The sequence below is a fragment of the Mesocricetus auratus genome, unplaced genomic scaffold, assembly GCF_017639785.1.
Source record: "Mesocricetus auratus isolate SY011 unplaced genomic scaffold, BCM_Maur_2.0 Super-Scaffold_100011, whole genome shotgun sequence".
In the NCBI taxonomy this organism is placed as follows: Eukaryota; Metazoa; Chordata; class Mammalia; order Rodentia; family Cricetidae; genus Mesocricetus; species Mesocricetus auratus.
Genome location: NW_024429195.1, coordinates 79,966,973 through 79,987,625, shown reverse-complemented (window position 1 = coordinate 79,987,625; position 20,653 = coordinate 79,966,973). Strand labels below are relative to the sequence as shown.

Genomic DNA, 20,653 nt, shown 5'->3' with positions numbered 1-20,653 from the left:
AAGACATTGCCAAATCCAGTGCCAGCTTGTATCTGTGTGCTTTAAAACAAGGGCCCAGATATGTGCAAGCTTGACTTAAAGGAAATGGTGTGGCACTGTGCTTCAGACTTCATACAGCAAAGCAGGTTGAGATGATGCCCTGTGGGTTGTCCCGGATTGGCTGTGTGCACTGAGCTTTCATTTTAAAGGCAATTCTCAGCAGGGCAGAGTGCTGCTGTCTGCTCAGAATTGTATTTCCAGTGTTGCTGACTGGAGACACAACAGAGCATAATAACTCAGCAAGGCAGTCACAGAGGCTGAACCTTGATTTTCTCAGCCACTGAGTATATGACCTCAGGCTGTTCTTTTATTTCCTCGCCAGTAAAGGGAACACAGTATACCCACCTGCTTAGGAATGGTAAGGGGAGTGAGTACATACATACAGAGTTTAGGGGAATTCTAATTGTCATCAGTTGTTATCACAAGCCCTGCCCAGGAAAAGTCAAATTAAGTGGCAGAGGAAGCTGTGAGAAGCAACCTGTATGTTTTTCTGAAAAAAAATGTAGCCAGCGTGGATATGAGATTGGAGCTAGGGAAGCAGTCATAGATCAGGAAGATAGACATGGTGGCTCATGCTTACAACTACGGCACTTGGCAGGTCGAGGCATGAGGAACAACCATTATTTTGAGGCCAGCTAAATGTAGATGGAATAACATTAGATTTTAGAGTCAGGCTCACTGGTTCAATGCCTGGCTCAACCAAGTACCATCTACTCCTGCATGGGCAATTATATTACATCTCTGTCCTTTTTTAAACTACAAAATGACAACAAGAATGATCAATATGTTACATGGAATGAGACTTAAGTTCTATGCATCCAGTAAGCTACTGCACCTTGTCCTATTAAAACAACTGGTTTCTGGTGTGGTCAGTGACCAGTTTATTTATTGTGCTCTTCTTTGGTGTGGCATGTCAGAGGTCCAGCTCCTAAAGGCTTTTCTTTAAAAAGTGTTGTGTTCTGAGGAAAACTATTTCCCCTTATGGTGAACCAGAAGTGCATGAAAGTGAATAAATCCCCAGTGGTCCTCCACCAATGACTGGGAAGAGCTGACAGATACGTTTTCTCACTGGCTCTCAAGTTTCACTTGTGAGAATGACCTCAGTTGCCCATAATCATAGCTGCACAATCATTCTTCATTTAATCATTGTCATTCTTGTCCTGTCTCACTTTTTCACTTTCTTCTCTTCAGTAGTAATCAAGAAACTATTTTCAGCACAATCCTTTCCTTAACACTAAGAGAGAGGCAATGATGATGCAATGACAGCAAGATGACAATGATGATGGCAGTCATGATGATGATGTCATATATTGCTCATACAAGCTCCAGATTTATACCCATAAGCTCTTATCTAAGGAAATTGCTAATTTTCATGTTTCCTTTTTATTACTCCATTTAGATATATTCACATCTCTATAGTTCCATGTTTTCCAAGGAAGATACAAGACTACAACTACTAGTGGTTAACCAAGTACAAAATCAGTGTGGACCCTTATCACTCTGTAAGTACCCTTCTTGGCCATCACTTCATCCTATAGCTCATCATTTATCCTCTCCAACAGTTCAACAGAGCAACTGCTCATCTATACCCAAATCAAATGCTGCCAAGGTCATACTCATGTAGGATTTTGACAGGCAGACCCTTTACTTTCCTAAAAGTACATAGCATATGAACATGTATCTAAGAGTACACATGCTACACTGTAACCCCAAATGCATAGACAGTTGTAAACTGAGCTCCCCTGTTCGTTTGTACCCAGGAAAAATAATTTCACATACTAGCTTGTGTGGTCTGGGGAATGTCTAGGTTCACATCCTGGCTATTTCACTGCATGATATGTAACCAATGGTACATATATACATACATACCATAAGGGTTTTTTTGTAGGAATTAAATAAGACAATGCATTCAAAGTGCTTAAGTATCTACAACGTGTTGGTCCTCACTTTCCCTGTTGACACTAGTGGTACATTTTATGAGAGAACCATAAGGAGCCACATAGCACAATGGAATTTGTAGATTCGGAAGCTGGAAAAGGACCATGCCATCTCAGAGCACAACATTCCTGACTGATGTTGGTTGAGAATATATTGTATAAGACATGATTTAACAAGCAAACACTTCTTTGAATTTTTGGTTCCAGAGTTGCTACTGCAGCAACTATAGACAAAGGAGAGATCTTGTTAGAAATCTCAAAGGCTTTAGGTCTCTGTAAATACCATGGATTGCCACTTAGCAGGAGTCCAGAAGTAATACCAAATACCTCCTGGAAAGAAGGAACCATGTTATTCTGTAGGCAAGGGTTTCACCAGAAGCCTGCTCACCTTGGGAGGGGAGCTGGGACTTACCATGCATGCAGTTTTCTAGAAGGAAACATGTTTTAACTGGGTAAAACTCTGAGGTAAAGCAGATGGAAGTAGTCTAGTAGAGAAGCATCGTCATAGCACACAAGTTTCATTGCTGTCAGGAGTCACAGTGGAATTGGCCATAGGACATTTTGGACCTTTTCTTAAAGTCTGTTCCCTTGAGGAGCTGTTCGACTTGCGCTACTGGAACTGTTCAGAGATTTAAATCAGACGAACCTGGATTGCCTTATGAACTTCCCCGTGCATTACTCTTTTTCTAAAGAGCCACTATTGTGATGATGTGATGACTCTGTTATGAAAAGCATAATCTGCTCTTTCAGAGGATCCAGGTTTGGTTCCCAAAACTTGTGTGTTAGTCCACAACTCCCCTGTAACTCCAGTTCCGGGGAATCTGATGTCCTCTTCTGGCCTCCACAAGCACCATGAGCTTGTGTTACAAATGCAAGGAAACACTCCTACACATAAAACAAAAATAAATAATTAAAACAACTGTTGTTCTCATGGCACAGTTACGTTATTAAACAACTGAGTGTTTATTGCAACTGTGGAAAGGTCACATACATGACAAGCTTTCCCTGGAGAGGTTCAGCACACATACTTGTCTACTAACTCCAGAAAGGGAACCCCCAGTAGACCAATGATCACACCAAAGCCAGCCTAGTGAAGCAATGAGTTTTTAATTGGGGTTACTAACAGGAGTATAGGTGACAGCTTATTTGTAGGAGTGGAGATGACGCCGAACATCAGTTGTATCACCAAAAAGACCACCCCAACATGCCTGACAACTCATGAAAGCTACAACCTTGGAACTGTCTGCACAATGTGTAGGCAGCTGGACCTGCCCATGAGAGCTCTTTGTAGCTCAGCTGGTCAGAGTTTCCTCAGCTCATTCCTGGCAGCTGCTTACTGACACTTTGAACCCGAGGAGAGGGTCTATGAAAATCTTCTGAGTTTCCACTTTCTGAGACATATGACATTTTGTTTACCTTTGGAGTCTCCTGGGCCTCCCCCTCCATTGTGAGATAGGCATTGAGGAGCTAGAATGGCCTTTTCTGCCCCCATGCCCTGAAATAATCATAGTGCCCTGTGAGAGACTTAACTAACATTCATAGGGAAAGCACTTAAAAAACACTGCTGGCACTGTTATTAATGAGTTTAACTTTACTACGACTCTCATCATTAATCTGATCACCAGAAAATCAAATGAGACTGTGTGTGGTAACTGCTTCAAAGCACAGCACTTGCTCTATGCATTAGAGAGATAGTACTACAACTGCAGAAGCCCTTGTTCCCTTGGCAGCCAATTGCAAAACACTTATGCACACAAACAAGTAAAGATAAAGCAGTAAAAGGCTTAACCCTTAAGGAAATGTCTTACTTCTATAATCGTAAGCTCATAGCCATAATAGGCATAGCCCAGGGTCACTATTCTAAGCTCTGCCTAATCAGTGTGTTCCTTTGTGCTAACAATGTCTCTGCTTACAGGGTAGCTGATGGCATACTGTTGAGGCCAAGCACTTTCCTTGTCTTTCCAACTAACTAACCAAGAGCAATTAGGTGCTCATATCGTTATCAAACTATTTCTTAGTGGAGTAGCACACCTTGGTTGCCCTAACAATGGTGTCTGAACTGATGACTGGTAACTGTTACTGAGACTAGGTTAGACCAATCACCATCCACCCACTGAAACTGAGACATGAATCACACAGTATCTTAGATAGGGTCTCAGCAGGACGCAGATGATATGATAAAAGGAGTAAAATCAGGAGACTTGAATAAAATGACTGGGAATAGTAGACAAAGATCAAGGAAGTCACCAAGAGGTGGTGCAGAACCCAGGAGCTACCAACAGCCCAGAGTTGGTGCTTCCCTGAGCTAGAAGAATGGGAAGCTGATATTAGGACACCCCTAAGATTTGAAAAGAGAGCATTGCCGTTGAGTACCTTTGTCCATTCATAGGGGGAGTCTGTGAGCCTGAGACTACTAGACAAGGAGGAAGTCAGAAGAGGGACTCACTCTGAAAACCACAGTGCAAGGGAGCCATTACTACAAGGCTATTCCCAGCACAGGCACCAGGCATGGGTGGGAACAGAGGAGAACAAAAGTGCATTTGGAGGAGTAAAGGAACATAGCACCACAGTAGTAATGGGCCATTAGCGCCACAGGAATAAAGGGACATTAGCACCACAGGGGTAGCGGAACATTAACACAAGTGGGTGCTGAGCATGTGTGGGGTGAAGAGGAGGAAGAGGATAGCGACATAAAATCATGGCTTGAAAGGCAAAAGGGGACAACTCTGGATGGCCAGTAAAATTCACTATGAGTGCAATTGTTCAAAATAAAGTTATTTTGTTTCCTTTCCAAATATAAATTGTCTGAAACTGCAGACATCTTTAATTTGTAAGGACAAATCCTCTTGGGAGCAACACAAGGAGATAACAAATGGCTGAGCCATCACTACTTGATGAGGGATTCAGGGAAAGGCGGGTGTCCTGACCTTTCAGGGAAAACTGAAGAAACCTACCCCCAGGAGGGTTTGCAGAGGGAAGTGGCTGTTCCCTCGATAAGGCCAAGGGGGGCATATTTAATGAGACCCAAGCCAGTTACATGGTGTAATTTACTGAATAGTATTGGCTGCCTTGCAATGTTTCAAGACAAAATTTTTTCAATACACAATTAGCAGGAAAAAAAAGATATTTGGATGTTGCCATTTTCCAAAGGAAACTTGACTAAGGTCAGAAATAGAGAAAAATATCCTCCTTGAGAAGTCTCATGTTTCTATGCAAAGTGGTGTCTCAACTCAGAATTTACACAATGTGTTATTGCCTAGCCTTTGAGGATCATCTAATTAGTTGTGAACCAAATGCCAAGATAAACAAACCCAGTCCTTGAAAGATTCCAAGAAGCCATGTGACTAAGAGGCACCTTCAGGGGCAAGGGGAGGCCACACCACTGCTTCACCATAACTGCACTTTAGAGTTGCATGAGAGATTTAAAATTCCGTGCCAAGACTCTACCCGGAGCCATTAATCCAGAATTTCTTTCAGTGATGTACAGGCATAGGTTTTTTTTAAAGCAGTTATATCCATATGCTGTTAGGGCTGAAACCCTTTGCTGTATAAGACATCCCTACGTCTCTAACACATGCCACATGCCTGAAGCCATCAGGTCATTTGCTCTAATTAATCAGTCCCACCACAAAGTCATCTTGGCCCACAGAGCCCATGGCTCTTTTTTTCCACCGCCTTTCCCCACATTTTGAGGTAATATGGCAGAGGTGTTAAGTATGGAGACTCTGAGATCATGCTGTGTCAGATGAATATCTGAGTCTACTTATGCATGTTGGTGGTTTCAGGCAAGTCATTCAGTCCCAAGTCCTACTTTCATCCTGTGGAGACTGGAGTCAATGCTAGGAACTGTCATGATCTAGACGGTTTTGAGCACCAGGCTAGAAAATGTTCTTGAGGGTCTTGGTGTCGTGTCCATCGGAGAGTGACCCCTTACTATCATCAAGTGTCTAGACTGACGTCGAGTGGAAGCAACACGAGGGTCCTTGCATTTGCCCCCAGCCAGCTTTGGAATTCTCCGACATAGCAGTGAGCAGAGAATGCTGCCAGGGTAGCTGGATCTTTGATCTCTTCTCACTAAGTGTCTATAGATATGGGAGATGCTCTCTGATCACTCCATAAGACAGACAGGGACTCTTACCAAGGAACCCTTACTATTTCTGCCATCAGTAGACACCATTGCTTGAGTGTGCCATGCACTTTGGTAGACACATCTTATCTTGGTCCTTAGATGTATCCACAGATACATAAAGCTTCCTACACTTTACTAAAATTCTTTAACCTGGAGAGGGTTAGCAACTTGCCCAAGTTATTCAGCTTGATAATTGTATATGGGTCAAACGTAGGCACTTCTGTCTTTAGAGTTCTTGCTTTGCCAGTGAGGCTGTGGCCTTGACCTTAATGATTCTCTCGATGTTAGGAGAGCTTTAGATTATTCTCTAGTGGAGGATGAAAATAAAAAGATTCCCTGATAAATACATGGGCCATGCTCCTGAGTGTGAGGACTTCTCTGTAAGGCTACACTTTCTAATGTGACATAGTGTGACGTAGAGTGTGGGAGGGGAAGGGCAGGCACCGGGGAGCTAGATGGGTTATGGGGAGTAAGCTGACCCCTCACACAGTGGCCCTGGATCCAGAGCTTTCACTAGAAGGATTACTTTCTCCACATGAAAACTCCACAAGTCTGATACCTCCCTTTGGTGCCCATCTGAGGACTGGCTCTCATGCTCAGCAGTGGTGGTCATGCATGGATGGAAGAGTGTTCCCAGCAAGTCTAGAAGATACTCACATGAGTCTATCTGTCCCCAGAGAATCTGCTACCTACTTAACCCAGGGCAAGCACCACAGACATTCTAATGCACATTGTCCTGGTTCTAGTGACCTGACATGTTCACAAATGAACTTTTCCTGATTTTGAAAAATACTGGGCGAAAATTCTTACAAGGGAAAAAGTATTTAATTGACCATGTTTACACATGCCATATATGTGCATCGATATCTATTTGCAGAGATAAAGTGATGAAATACTTGGCTATTTCTGTTGAGAGTGTTTTTATAATGTGCCAATCTTGCCAATTTTTATATTCACTTACTTAAGCCTTGCTATTCCCCTATAAAATTTGTGACCCAACCTTTCAGCTGGGGAAACCATAGCCCATAGAGGTCAAGAACTTAACAAATGGGTTTTGAAACTCATCTTTGGTTCTCAGTCTGTTTTCTCTGCAGTTAGTATGTGTAGATTTTAAACTGTCCTAACAAACAAGCTCACATTTAGCAGTCGAGCGGAAGAGAAGGATGTAGAGAACAAAAGGAAGGAAGAACGGTGCAAGTGGACCGTGGGTCCCGGAAGTGCAAGTGGAAGGCAGGTCCCGGAAGTGCAAATGCATGGTCTCAGACGGCCTTCCTCTCTGAGACGACTTTGTGGAAAAGCCGTAGCTGTATCTCCTCTTTATCATGGCGTCATTTCAAAGAAAAAAAACTGGATTATAGGGCCGTGTGACTTTGATGAGGTTGGCTCTTCTGTTTCTCTCAGTTGATTTGCTAGGTGACTATTCAGCACCTTGATATCTTTACAAGTTCAGTCAGTGTTGAGCTTATGTCCTCCCTCGATGGCCTCTCCCAAAGAAAAGTGTCACAGTCAGAGTACCTGGAGGGTCACGTGAGTCCAGAGCAGTTCCTTGAGTTTCCAGCGCTTTCTGTCCCTCCTTGTCAAGAAACCACTAGGTAGCCATTTTTTTCTGCAAATACTTATTGATCATCTGCCAATGTATACCCTTATCTACTGTATGCCTAGATTCACATGCAGTGACCAGAGCATTGTGTTCTTATGAGACGGATTTAGAGCCTTAGTTCTGGCTGAACCCTCTGCCTGCACTGTTTTATTAAAAGCTGCCTTGTCAATTGTTTAAAGATATAGTATAACCATCAACTGTTAGTTTCACTTTCTCACCACACCTGTTAGCATGGCTCTGTTTTCTGTCCAGCTGGGGGCAGCAAACCCTTACATAGAAAAGGACCTCCAAGGAAACAACCCACTTGCATTTTGAACAACTGGCTTTCAAACACAATCTGCTTCCCAAATTACTGACCTCCGAGTATTCTGAACAACTCTACAGGAAAGGACGATTTCAAAGTGAGGTGAGGTTAGGCGCTGTGGGTTAAGCTTAAGCAGGACTTCTCAGGACATTTAATATACTTTCATGATACAAAGAAAGAAGAATTTAAGTGCTCTCACTGTGAAGACGCAATGATTGGAGGAGACATCTCAACCTGATCTGAACATTGCACAGTGAATACAGGAACAGAAATTCCACATGGCATCCCACCAGCAAGTGCAACTTTAATGTTTTATGAGTCAGCTGGAAGATAAACTTGATAATGGAAAACCACCAGCACAGCATGTCCATTGTGCTAAGTGCTTCACCTGTATTGACCTAGCACATCTCCATGGCAACGCCCAAGGAAGTCACTGGCATTCTGCCATGTTCTACAAATGAGGAAACAGAGGCACAAGGCTTACAAGCAATGGCTTAGTTTCAAATTGAGGCCTTCTAGCTCCAGGACCTATGTGGTTAGCCATCACACCATAACCACACACTACATGGTCCTGGAGACTCGAGGAGGGGGATTTGAGAGTGCTCCCTGATGTGCTTGCGTGGGAATCCCTTGGTCCTTCTGATCAGCACGCAGCACTTGTGTTTAAAGGACTGCACTTCAAATGTCGCTTTCATGAAGTAATAACTTCTGTCAACCTTCTCCAAAACTAAAAGTACTAGTCCACAGGTGTACAATTAGGATAACCAGCTAAGCAGCTGAATTTCTGAAGAAATTTGGTTATTTTAATTCGTCATATAAATTCCAAAATAAGGCCTAGAGTCAGACTGATGCTGGGATATCAGAGTTGGAGCAAGCATAGGATCCGTGACACACAGGCCTCTGGGTGCCACACAAACCTGGTAGATACCTTATGGCATGTTTTCAAAACTCCAGCCATTTCTGTATTAACTCCAGGATATTCGCCTGTGCCCTATGTGCAACCAGCTGAGGCCTGGGGACTGCCACTGTGGTTCCCACCCTGGCAGGAGCCAACCCACCCAGAGACTGCCAGCATCCTAGTCCCTTTCTCTGCCCACCTTCCTGTGTGCTGCATGCAACCAGCTGAGGCCTGGGACTGTGACCTGCTGATCCCATCCCGATGGGGTCCAGCCCATCCTGAGACTGTCAAGGCCCCTGTGTCTCCATCCATGGAAAGAGGAGAGCCACCAGAGTATTGAACCTGCTTGCACCCACTGGAAGGGAACCCTGGTCCCATACCCACCAGGAGAGGAAAAGACTCCTTATGCACCCCCTGGATGAAGGGATGGGAAGGAGAAAATATAAAAACACACTCAGTAACAGAAAAACCAATATGACAACACTAGAGTGTAGAGACTCTACACCAGCAAGACCCAAACATCCCAATGCAGATGAAGCGGAAGAGAATGACCTTAAAAACAACTTCATGAAAATGATAGAGGCCCTCAAAGAGGATATAAAAGAGATGGAAGAAAAAGCAACCAAAAAAATGCAAGAAATGGAGGAAAAACAAAGCAAAAATTGCAAGAAACAATTCAAACAGTACAAGGGTTGAAAGCTGAGAATAAATAAAACACAGTCAGAGGGAATGCTAGAAATAGAAAAGCTCAGCAAATGGCCAGGTACTACAGATGCAAGCATAACAAACAGAATACAAGAGATGGAAGAGAGAATACACTAGGGGAAATAGATTCATCTAACAAAGAAAATCTTTTTTTTTTTTGGTTTTTCGAGACAGGGTTGCTCTGTGGCTTTGGAGGCTGTCCTGGAACTAGCTCTTGTAGACCAGGCTGGTCTCAAACTCACAGAGATCTGCCTGCCTCTGCCTCCCAAGTGCTGGGATTAAAGGTGTGCACCACCAATGCCCTGCTCCAAAGAAAATCTTAAGTACAACAAATCCCTAACACAAAATATTCAGGAACTATGGGACACTGTGAAAAGACCAAACCTAAGAATAGTAGGTGTAGAAGAAGGCGAAGAAACCAACCTCAAAGGGGCAGCAAACATACTCCACAAAATAGTAGAAGAAAACTTTCCCAACTTAAAGAAAGATATGTCAATAAAAGTACAAGCAGCTCACAGAACACCAAATAGAGTGGACCACAACAAAGTCCCCTGGCCAAATAATAATCAAGACCCAAACACACTGAATAAAGAAAGAATATTAAGAGCAGTAAAGAAACACGGTCAAGTAACATATAAAGGCAAACCTATCAGAATTACACCTGACTTCTCCATGGAAAGCCAGAAGGTCCTGGATATTCTACCAACACTAAGAGACCATGGATGCCAGCACAGACTACTCTACCCTGCAAAACTTTCAATCACTATAGATGGAGATAACAAGATATTCCATGAGAAAACCAGATTTAAACAATAAATCTAGCCCTACAGAAAGTTCTGGAAGGAAAACTCCAACCCAAAGAAGTTAAGTACAACCAGAAAAACATAGGTAATAGATAATCCCAATTTATCAACAGCCAAAAGAACAAAAGAACAAAATTCACACACGATTCCACCACCACCACCAATTCCAAAACAAATAAGGATGAGCAATCAACGTTCATTAATATCCCTCAATATTAATGGTCTTAACTGGTCCATAAAAAGACACAGGCTAACAAAATGGATTTGAAGACAGAATCCATTTTTCTGCTGCATACAAGAAACACACCTAAGCTTCAAAGACAGACTTTACCTCAGAGTTAAGGTTTGGGAAACGATCTTCCAACCAAATGGACCTAAGAAACAAGCAGGGGTAGCAATCCTAATATCTAACAAATTAGACTTTAAACTAAAATCAATCAAAAGAGATGAAGGAGGTCATTTCATACTCACCACAGGAGAAATCCACAAAGAGAATTCTCAGTTTTGAACATCTATGCCCCAAATACAAACGCATCCACATTCATAATAGAAACATTACAAAAACTCAAATCACACATAAAACCTCACACACTTAGAGTGGGAGACTTCAACACCCCACACTCACCACTAGACAGGGCCACCAGACAGAAATTTAACAAAGAAACACAGGGACTAATAGAAGTTATGACCCAACTGGGTTTAACAGACATCTATAGATCATTCCATCCAAACACAAAAGAATATATCTCTTCTCAGGGCCACATGTAATCATCTCAAAAATCAACAACATAGCAAACATCAACAAGTACAAAAAATTGGAATAACTACATGTATCTTATCAGACCACCACGCTTTAAAGTTAGAATTCAACAATAACACAAATTACAGAAATCCTACAAACTCATGGAAATTGAATAATGCACAATTGCACCATTCCTAGGTCAAAGAAGAAATAAAAAAGAAATTAAAGACTTCCTATAATTCAATGAGAATGAAGACGCAACATACCCAAACTTATGGGACACTTTGAAAGCAATACTAAGAGGAAAGTTCATAGTACTAAGTGCCCACATGAAGAAACTGGAGAATAGTCACACTAGAGAATTAACAGCACAATTGAAAGCTCTAGAACAAAAAGAAGCAAACTCACCCCAGAGGAGTAGATGCCAGGAAATAATTAAATTGAGGGCTGAAATCAACAAAGTAGAAACTAGGAAAACAATACAAAGAATCAATGTAATGAAGACTAGCTTCTTCCAGAAAATTAACAAGATAGACAAACCTTTATCCAAACTCACCAAAAGCCAGAGTATGAACATGCAAATTAACAAAACAAGGAATGAAAATGGGGACATAAAAATGGACACTGAGGAAATCCAGAAAATCATCAATACGTACTTTGAAAACCTGCACTCCACAAAATTTGAAAATTTAAAGGAAATGGGCAATTTTCTGGATAGATATCACTGACCAAAATTAAATCAAGAACAGATAAGCAATTTAAATAAGACCTATAAGCCCTAATGAAATAGAAGCAGTCATCAAAAGTCTCCCAATCAAAAAAAGCCCAGGGCCAGATGCCCTCAGTGCAGAATTCTAACAGAAATTCAAAGAGAAGCTAATACCAATTCCCCTCAAAATATTCCATGCAATAAAAGCAGAAACGTCATTGCCAAACTCTTTTTAAGAGGCTTCAATACCCTTGGTACCCAAGACACACAAAGACATAAATAAGACAGAATCTTCAGACCAATATCCCTCATGAACATTGGTGCAAAAATATTCAATAAAATACTGCCAAATCGAATCCAAGAACACATCAGAAAAATCATCTAACATGATCAAGTAGGTTTCATTCCACGGATGCAGGGATAGTTCAACATACAAAAATCCATCAATGTAATCCACCACATAAACAATCTGAGAATCAAAAATCGCATGATCATCTCACAAGATGCTGAAAAAGCCTTTGACAAAATCAACACCCCTTCATGTTAAAGGTCTTGGAAAGATCAGAGAGAACAGGAACATACCTAAACATCATAAAAGCTATATACATCAAATCAACAGCCAACATCAAACTAAATGGAGAGAAACTTAATGCAATTCCTCTAAAATCAGGAACAAGACAAGGCTGTCTACTCTTTCCATACCTCTTCAATACTGTACTTGAAGTTCTAGCTAGAGCAATAAGGCAACAAAAGAAGATCAATTGGATACAAATTAGAAGTAGAAGTCAAACCTTCACTATTTGCAGATGATATGATCGTTTACATAAGTGACCCAAAAAAACTCTATGTGGGAACTCCTACAGCTGATAAACACCTTCAGCAAACTGGCAGGATACAAGATCAACTCCAAAATATCAGTAGCCCTACTATACATAGATGATAAAAGGGCTGAGAAAGAAATCAGAGAAACAGCACTCTTTATAATAGCCATAAACAACATAAAATATATTGAGGTACAGCTAAGCACTGAACCGAACTCCTGGATTCCAGTGACAGAGAGGGAGGACTGATGAGCAAAGGAGTCAAGTCTGAGTGGTTTAACCCACAGAAACAGCTGACCTGAACAATGAGGAGCTCTTGGACCCCAGCCTGATGGCTAGGAGGCCAGCATGGGACTGATGCAGACCCCCTGAATGTGGGTGTCAGTGAGGAGGCCTAGGCAATCCATGGGGCCTTGGATAATAGATCAGTATTTATCCCTGGCATATAAATAGACTTTGGGTACCCATCCCACAATGAGGGATGGTCTCTCAGTTTGAACTCTTGGAGGAGAGCCTAGGCCCTGCCCTAAATGAAATGAGAGACTTTGGAGATCCCTCCATGGAGGGCCTCACCCTCCCTGGGGAATGGAGTAGGGATTGGGTGAGGGGCTGGGTGGCCTGGTGGCGGGGGGGGGGGCGGCAGAGGAGGGGAGGGAGAGGAAGCTGGGATTGACATGTGAAGCAAGTTTGTTTCTAATTTACATAAAACAGAAGAAAATATCTTGGGGGGTAATGCTAGCCAAACAAATGAAAGGCCTGTATAGCAAGAGCTTTGGGTCTTTAAAGAAAGAAATTAAAGAAGATACCAGAAAATGGAAAGATTTCCCATGCTCTTGGGTAGGTAGAATCAACATAGTAAAAATGGCAATCTTGCCAAAAGCAATCTACAGATTCAATGCAATCCCCATAAAAAAAAAACCCCAGCACAATTCTTCACAGACCTTGAAACAACAGGTCTCAACTTTGTGTGGGAAAAAAAGACCTAAGATAGCCAAAACAACCCTGTTCAACAAAGTAACATCTGGAGGCATCACCATCCCTGACTTCAAGCTCTATTATAGGGCATAGTCCTGAAAACAGCTTGGTATTGGTGCAAAAATGGACAGGTAGACCAATGGAATCGAATTGAACACCCTGCTATTAATGCACACATGTATGAACAACTGATTTTTGAGAAAGAAGTTAAAACTATGCAATGGAAAAAAGAAAGCATCTTCAACAAATGGTGCTGGCATAACTAGAGGCTGGCATGTAAAAGAATGCAGATCGATCCATGTTTATCGCCATGCACAAAACTTAAGTCCAAATGGATCAAAGACCTCAACATAAATCCAGCCACACTAAACCTCTTAGAAGAGAAAGTAGAAAGTACCCTTGAGCTAATTGGTACAGGAGACAGCTTCCTGAACATAACACCAGTAGTACAGACACTGAGAATGATAATTAAAAAAATGGGACCTCCTGAAACTGAGAAGCTTCTTTAAGGCAAAGGAAAGAGTCAACAAAACAAAAAGGCAACACACAGAATGGAAAAAAGATATTCACTAACCTTACATCTGACAGAGGGTGGATATTCAAAATTTACAAAGAACTTAAGAAGCACATCTCCAATACACCAAAGGATCCAATTAAAAAGTGAGTTACATAACTAAATAGAGAATTCTCAATAAAGCAGTCTAAAATGGCTGAGAGAAATTCAAGAAAATGCTCAACATCCTTAGCCATTAGGGAAATGCAAATCAGAACAACTCTGAGATACCATCTTACTCTTGTCAGAATGGCTAAAATCAAAAATACCAATGACAGTTTATGTTGGAAAGGATGTGGAGAAAGGGGAACACTCCTCCACTGCTGGTGGGAATGACAACTTGTACAGCCACTGTGGAAACCAGTATGGAGATTCCTCAGGAAAATGGGAATCTCTCTACCATAAGACCTAGCAATTCCACTCTTAAATGTATATCCAAAAGATGCAAATTCATACAACAAGGATATCTGCTCCACTATGTTCATAGCAGCATTACTTGTAATAGCCAGAACCTGGAAGCAACATAGATGCTCCTCACCTGAAAAGTGGATAGAGAAAATGTGGTAAATTTACACTATGGAGTACTACTCAGCGGGAAAAAAAATGGAATCTTACAATTTACAGGCAAATGGATGGCACTAGAAGGAACCATCCTGAGTGTGGTAACCCAGTCACAAAAATATAAACATGGTATGTACTCACTCATATATGGATTTTAGACATGGATCAGGGGAGTGTCAGCCTACAATCCCACTGCCAGAGAGTCTGGGAAATAGGGAGGACCCTAAGGGAGATATGCACGCTATCCCAGAGAAGGATGGGACAGGATCTCCTGAGTGGATTGTGAGCATGGAGGGAGGGGAGAGGGAACTGGGAAAATTAGAAGGGCAGAAAAGGAGGGGAGGGGAGGACATGGGGGAGCAGGAAGGTTGAGTCCGGGAAGAATAGAGGAGAGCAGGATGACAGATACCATAATAGAGGGAGTCATTATAGGTTTGAGGAGAGATCTGTAAGTAGTGAGATTTCCAGTGATCTACAAGGATGACACCAACTGTCAAACTATGTAATAGTGGAGAGGCTACCTTAAATGTCCTTCCCTGATAATGAGTTTGACAACTACCTTATATGCCATCCTAGAGCCTTCATCCAGTGATTGATGGAATCAGAGGCAGACACCCATAGCTAAACACTGAACTGAACTCCTGGAACCCAGTTGCAGAAAGGGAAGAGTCATGAGAAAAGAGGTCAAGACCTGGCTGGTGAAACCCACAGAGACAGCTGACCTGAACAAGTGGGAACTCTTGGACCCCAGACTGATGACTGAGAGGCCAGCATGGGGCTGATCCAGACCCCCTAAATTTTGTTGTCAGTGAGGAGGCTTAGGCAATTTATGGGGCCTTGGGTAGTAGGTGAGTATTTATCCCTGACACACAAATGTACTTTGGGAGCCCATTCCACATTGAGGGATGCTCTCTCAGCATGAACACTTGGGGGATGCCTTAGGCCCTGCCCTGAATGATATGACAAACTTTGGAGATACCCCATGGATGGCCTCACCATAGGGGTTGGGAGGATTGATGGAGGCAGGGGAGGAGGGGAGGGAGAGGGACATGTGAAGAAAGATTGTTTCTAATTTAAATAAAAAATACTTCTGGATATTCTTTTCCCATAATGATCATATTACAATTATATACTTGGGATCCGCTTTAAGGGTTTCGTACCTTTTCTTAAATTCAGTTTGCACAAAAGTTTGATAGCTAAACACCATTTTGAAATAAAAATTTTAACATATAAATTTTATATATATATATATAATCTGCTTGCATTATGTGTAAAATGGTTTGTATATAATTCTTGGAAAACTGTCTTCTAAAAGACAAGGCCTAGCAGAGAGAATAAGACATAAACCAAATAGAAGACATAATTAAAGGAGAGGGAAGTAAGGGGGGATGGGGCTGAAAATGAAATGGAAAACACATCCATTTCTATTTGGACCTGGGGTTTCAATTTTTTACATAAGCTATTTTAAAATTTTCAATTTGCTAGCTTCTGTTTCAAATATTGCTGAATAAATTGAAGATGTAACTCCATACAGACCATATTTTCCTGATTCTGTTTGATAACTGCATGTCAGACACCAAATGCATGTACTATAAACTGCCTTACCAAGACAATGTTTTGAAGCAGTTTAAAATTTTATTACCCATAAGCATTCTGTATAGAACACTATCTTTTAGACAGATTTGGAAAAAATTCTTTTATATTCAACTTCACTGTGGTGAAATACATTAACATATTTAACTGTTGGATATAATTAATTATATATCCAGTGCTATTGGGTGCAAATTTATAATTTAAGCAAAGAGACAAATATTCCTACTTAATAGAAATATAATTCTCACCTTTATTTTCCTTAAAGAATTTTAGAAATTATGTTTTAGAAATTCTATGGTTAGGAGAGCTAGATTGTTTTAAATTAAGTTGCTCTTATTCCAAAAGAAAAATTTGGGAGCCGGGCAGTGGTGGCATATGCCTTTAATCTGAGCTGTCAGGAGGCAGAGGCAGGGGCATCTCTGTGAGTTTGAGGCCAGCCTGGTCTACAGAGTGAGTTCTAAGACAGCCTCCAAAGCTACACAGATAAACTTTGCCTTAAAAAAACAAGAAAAAAATAATTTGGGTATGAGAAAAAGTTATCATCTCAATAGATGCATCATTGTTTTTCCCAGGACATAGTAAGCATGCTTACATACTTGCTTTCATCCTGGTTGGTAGGCAAGGATGAACCTAAGTGAGAACTCAGCTACAGGCTGCTGTATAGCCCTGTGGAAGAGCCATCTCTTCTGGGAGGGATTTATGTCAGCCCATTAATTGGTGTAGTGCGATTCAGGTTGTGCTCAAACCATGAGCGCTGAAGCACATGTCCAGCACATCACAACCCACGTAAAAATGTACTTTCATCATCTGCATGTTGCTCCTTATCTTCTGTCAGGATTCTAGGTAGACAAGAACAAATGTCAAATCTGCTCTGTTCAGATTCCTATGTTTTTCTCTCCTGTGGTGCCCCTTTTAGATTTCCTAGTAGCATTAAAATCCAGTCATTTCCTATATTGTCATTTGGCAGTCACTTGCAAAACAACTGGAATTCAGGCATGATCCTGGCGATACATGACGATATGAGGTAGCTGGGCAAAGTGTCTTGGCATGGCAAAGTCTCAACAGTGAAGCAAGCCCTGTGAGGACGTGTCACAGATAACCCAGGAGACACAGAATTGCATACACATTTACCTAAGCCTAGTGCCTGTGTGGGAGGTAACTAAATCAGAAAGTAAGGCTCTATTTACAAACTATTTTGTGTTTTATGTTATTCTATGCTTTCTAAATAATAGCCCATATCAAAAGTATATTATAAGACCCATAATATTTTTTTATTCTGAACATACTCTATTCACTGACTCATTTACTAACATAGAATTTGATTTAATGCTTCTTTTTTTAAGAAATGTGTTGTTTATTATAAAGAGTCTCACAAAATGGAATATCTCAAAAAGGAAGCTAGGCTAACATCTCCACCTGCAGAGCTAGGAAGACAGGGCTATGGTAGTTTTTCTGCTTGCCTGAGTCCAGTGGGAAGGTATAAGCAGAGTCAATCTAAAAATGGCTGATATTAACTAAGTCTGAAAATAGGAGGTCTCAGAAGACTCTGTTACCCCTTCTAGAAAGCTTAATAAGGGCATCTTAACAGAGCTCCTAAAGCAGGCACTTGGCAGTTCAGGATTTTGTCTTCTGGTTGTTTCCTTTTCACCCTACATGGCTCAAAACTAAGACCTGAGCAGGATGGACAAGGTGGCTTTGGGAAGAGCTCCCCCAGCACCACTACACTGGGCTCTGGTCCCTGGTTCCTGCCTAGTCCCTGGGGACATTATATTTAATGCATTTTATATAAATACACAGAGGAATAGAAAATATAAAATCTGAGATTGGGAAGAAGTGGGGAACTTGGGGAGAGGTCAGAACTGTAGATCTTGCTCAAGCTAGCTTGATGTCTTCTTTGACCCCTTTGGCTTCTGGCTTCTCCTCGGTCTTCTCTTCGGTGACTTCTTTTTTCTCTTCTGGGTCTTTTTCTTTTTCATTCTCTGTTTTGGCTCTTTTGCCTTTTTTGAAATTAGAAGAGTTCTTACGACCACCTTCTCCCTCCTCATCCGAGTCAGAGAATGCTTCCTCACAGGCAATTCGCTTGTCAGAGGAGCAGATGGAGATGCGTTTGTCAGGGTCTTCTTCGTCCTCATCACCACTCTCCTCTAGGATGGCATCCTCATTGCCTGCGTTTGGAGGCCAGGCACATGGGGCAGCATTCTCACATTCCCAAAGAGCCTCTGCTTGATTTTCTCCAGGTATTCGTTAGTTTTCTGGTTGGTCATATTGGAAGGGCTGATGTGAAGCTTGAAGTCTGGTCCAAAGTATTCAAAGTAGTTATTGTACAGTAGCTTGTTAGAGATCTCCGTGTCTGGGGCCACAGCTGTTTCATAAGTCCAGCACCAAGCAACATTATGGATTGTATATCCACCTCCTCCCAACATTAGCATAGGCAAGTTGAAACTGTTGACAAACTCCACACACTTGGCATGCCCTTTGATGGTCAGATTGAAGCAACCTAACTGGTCTCCAGACAAGGAATCTGAGCCATACTGTAAGACTACTGCACTAGGCTGGAACATCTCCATTACTTTGGATATGACTGGCTTGAAAATGGCTCCACAGGACTCCTCATCAATCCCATCTCAGAGAGGGTAGTTAACAGTATAGTACTTGCCTTTGCCAGCCCCAATATCCTGTAGGTACCCAGTTCCTGGTAAGTATTTTCCATATTTATGAAAGGACACAGTCATGACCAGTCTGTGGTATAGAAGACCTCTTCCACACCATCGCCATGGTGAATATCAATGCCAACGTACAGCACCCTCTGGTGATACTTTAGCAGTTCCAGGATGGCCAAGACGATATCACTGACGTAACAGAAACCGGATGCTTTGGATTTCTTTGCATGGTGCAGACCCCAGCCCAGTTCACAGCGATGTCCGTCTGCTGAAGTTTCACAGCACTTGCCACAGAGCCACCAGTAGACAGCTGACAGAACTCAAACAAGCCATCAGATACTGGACAGTCCTCACCAATGCTGAATCTTTGCATCTGCTTGCTGTACTCAGACATGTTATCTGGGCCAATGGAATGCAAGAATTTAATGTAGTCATCACTGTGGTACTTGGTCATCTCCTTAGCATTGGCTTTGTAAGGACGATGGATTTCCATTTTTCAGTAGAGACCATAGTTGAGCAGCAAATTGTGAGTCATACGGATTCGGTGAGGCTTCATTGGGTAGCCTTGTCCATAATAGTAATTTCCAACATCACCATCGGAGTAATAACAGACTTTCCTCTTGGTGCCATGAGTCTGCGCCATCTTGGTTACTGCCTGGCCCCATCAGTCTCTGTTTTAATGTTCCTAAATCATTATACATGTATTCTTCAAGCAATTTTTGTTGATAATCTACTACTAAGCTTCAGAAACTCATTGTCCTGTGTGTCAATCCCTTTGGTATCATTACATGGGTGAAATTAAATATTGTTTCTAACCAAAACTTTCCCCTATCACACTGGATCGCCTTTTAAAAATATCTGTTTATTCACTGTGTGCGCGCACGTGCCACACATGCATGCCACTGCACTTCTGCAGCAGAGAACAACTCAGGAGATTTGATTCTTCTAGTCCATCATGGGGACTAGAATTTAGGTCTTCAGGCTTACTGCCAGGTACCATAACTCACTGAGCCATCTTTGCTGGACCATGAAGTGGGTACTCTTAATTGTTCAAATAAAGCTAACTGTATAGTTTAGATTCATCAGTCAAATGGATATGTTGAACTATGGTTTGTAGGCAAGGGAGTTTCTGTTTATAAAACAGTACAAGTGGAAGCTAGGAGGTATCTAGATATTTTTCATGATATATAATGACTAACAATCCCAGAGACAGGTAGGTAATGTAAACATGATGGAGTAGATTATGTATAACCCCCTAGAGGCCACGCTACTTATATTTTTATTAAGATCACCCCTGGCTAGTTTCAGGCATTTGCTAACATGCTTTCATGATTGAAAAAGAGAAAAATTTTATTTTTTGTTAAAATTAGAGACATGGAATGTAAAGCCTAAGATGTTTTATATCCTATAGAAATGTTTGCTAAAACAACCCCTACTATAACCTTAGCATGCTTATTAATACTTAATTACAGGCCTGTAAAACAGCACATCAAATAATCAACTGCAATTCAACCAGTTTGTGGTTAAGTTACATTTAATTTGAAATGGGAAAGGTGACTGAACTTAACACTAACACGCTCAACAGATTTGATGGGCTTACTGAACAAAGAATGCCAGGTGTCAC

At 41.6% G+C, this 20,653-nt stretch overlaps 1 pseudogene; it reads right to left on the bottom strand.

The window, feature by feature from the left end:
• Positions 1-18,241: 18,241 nt before the first annotated feature.
• Positions 18,242-19,672, bottom strand: LOC101822824 (annotated as a pseudogene).
• Between the last annotated feature and the right edge of the window lie 981 nt (positions 19,673-20,653).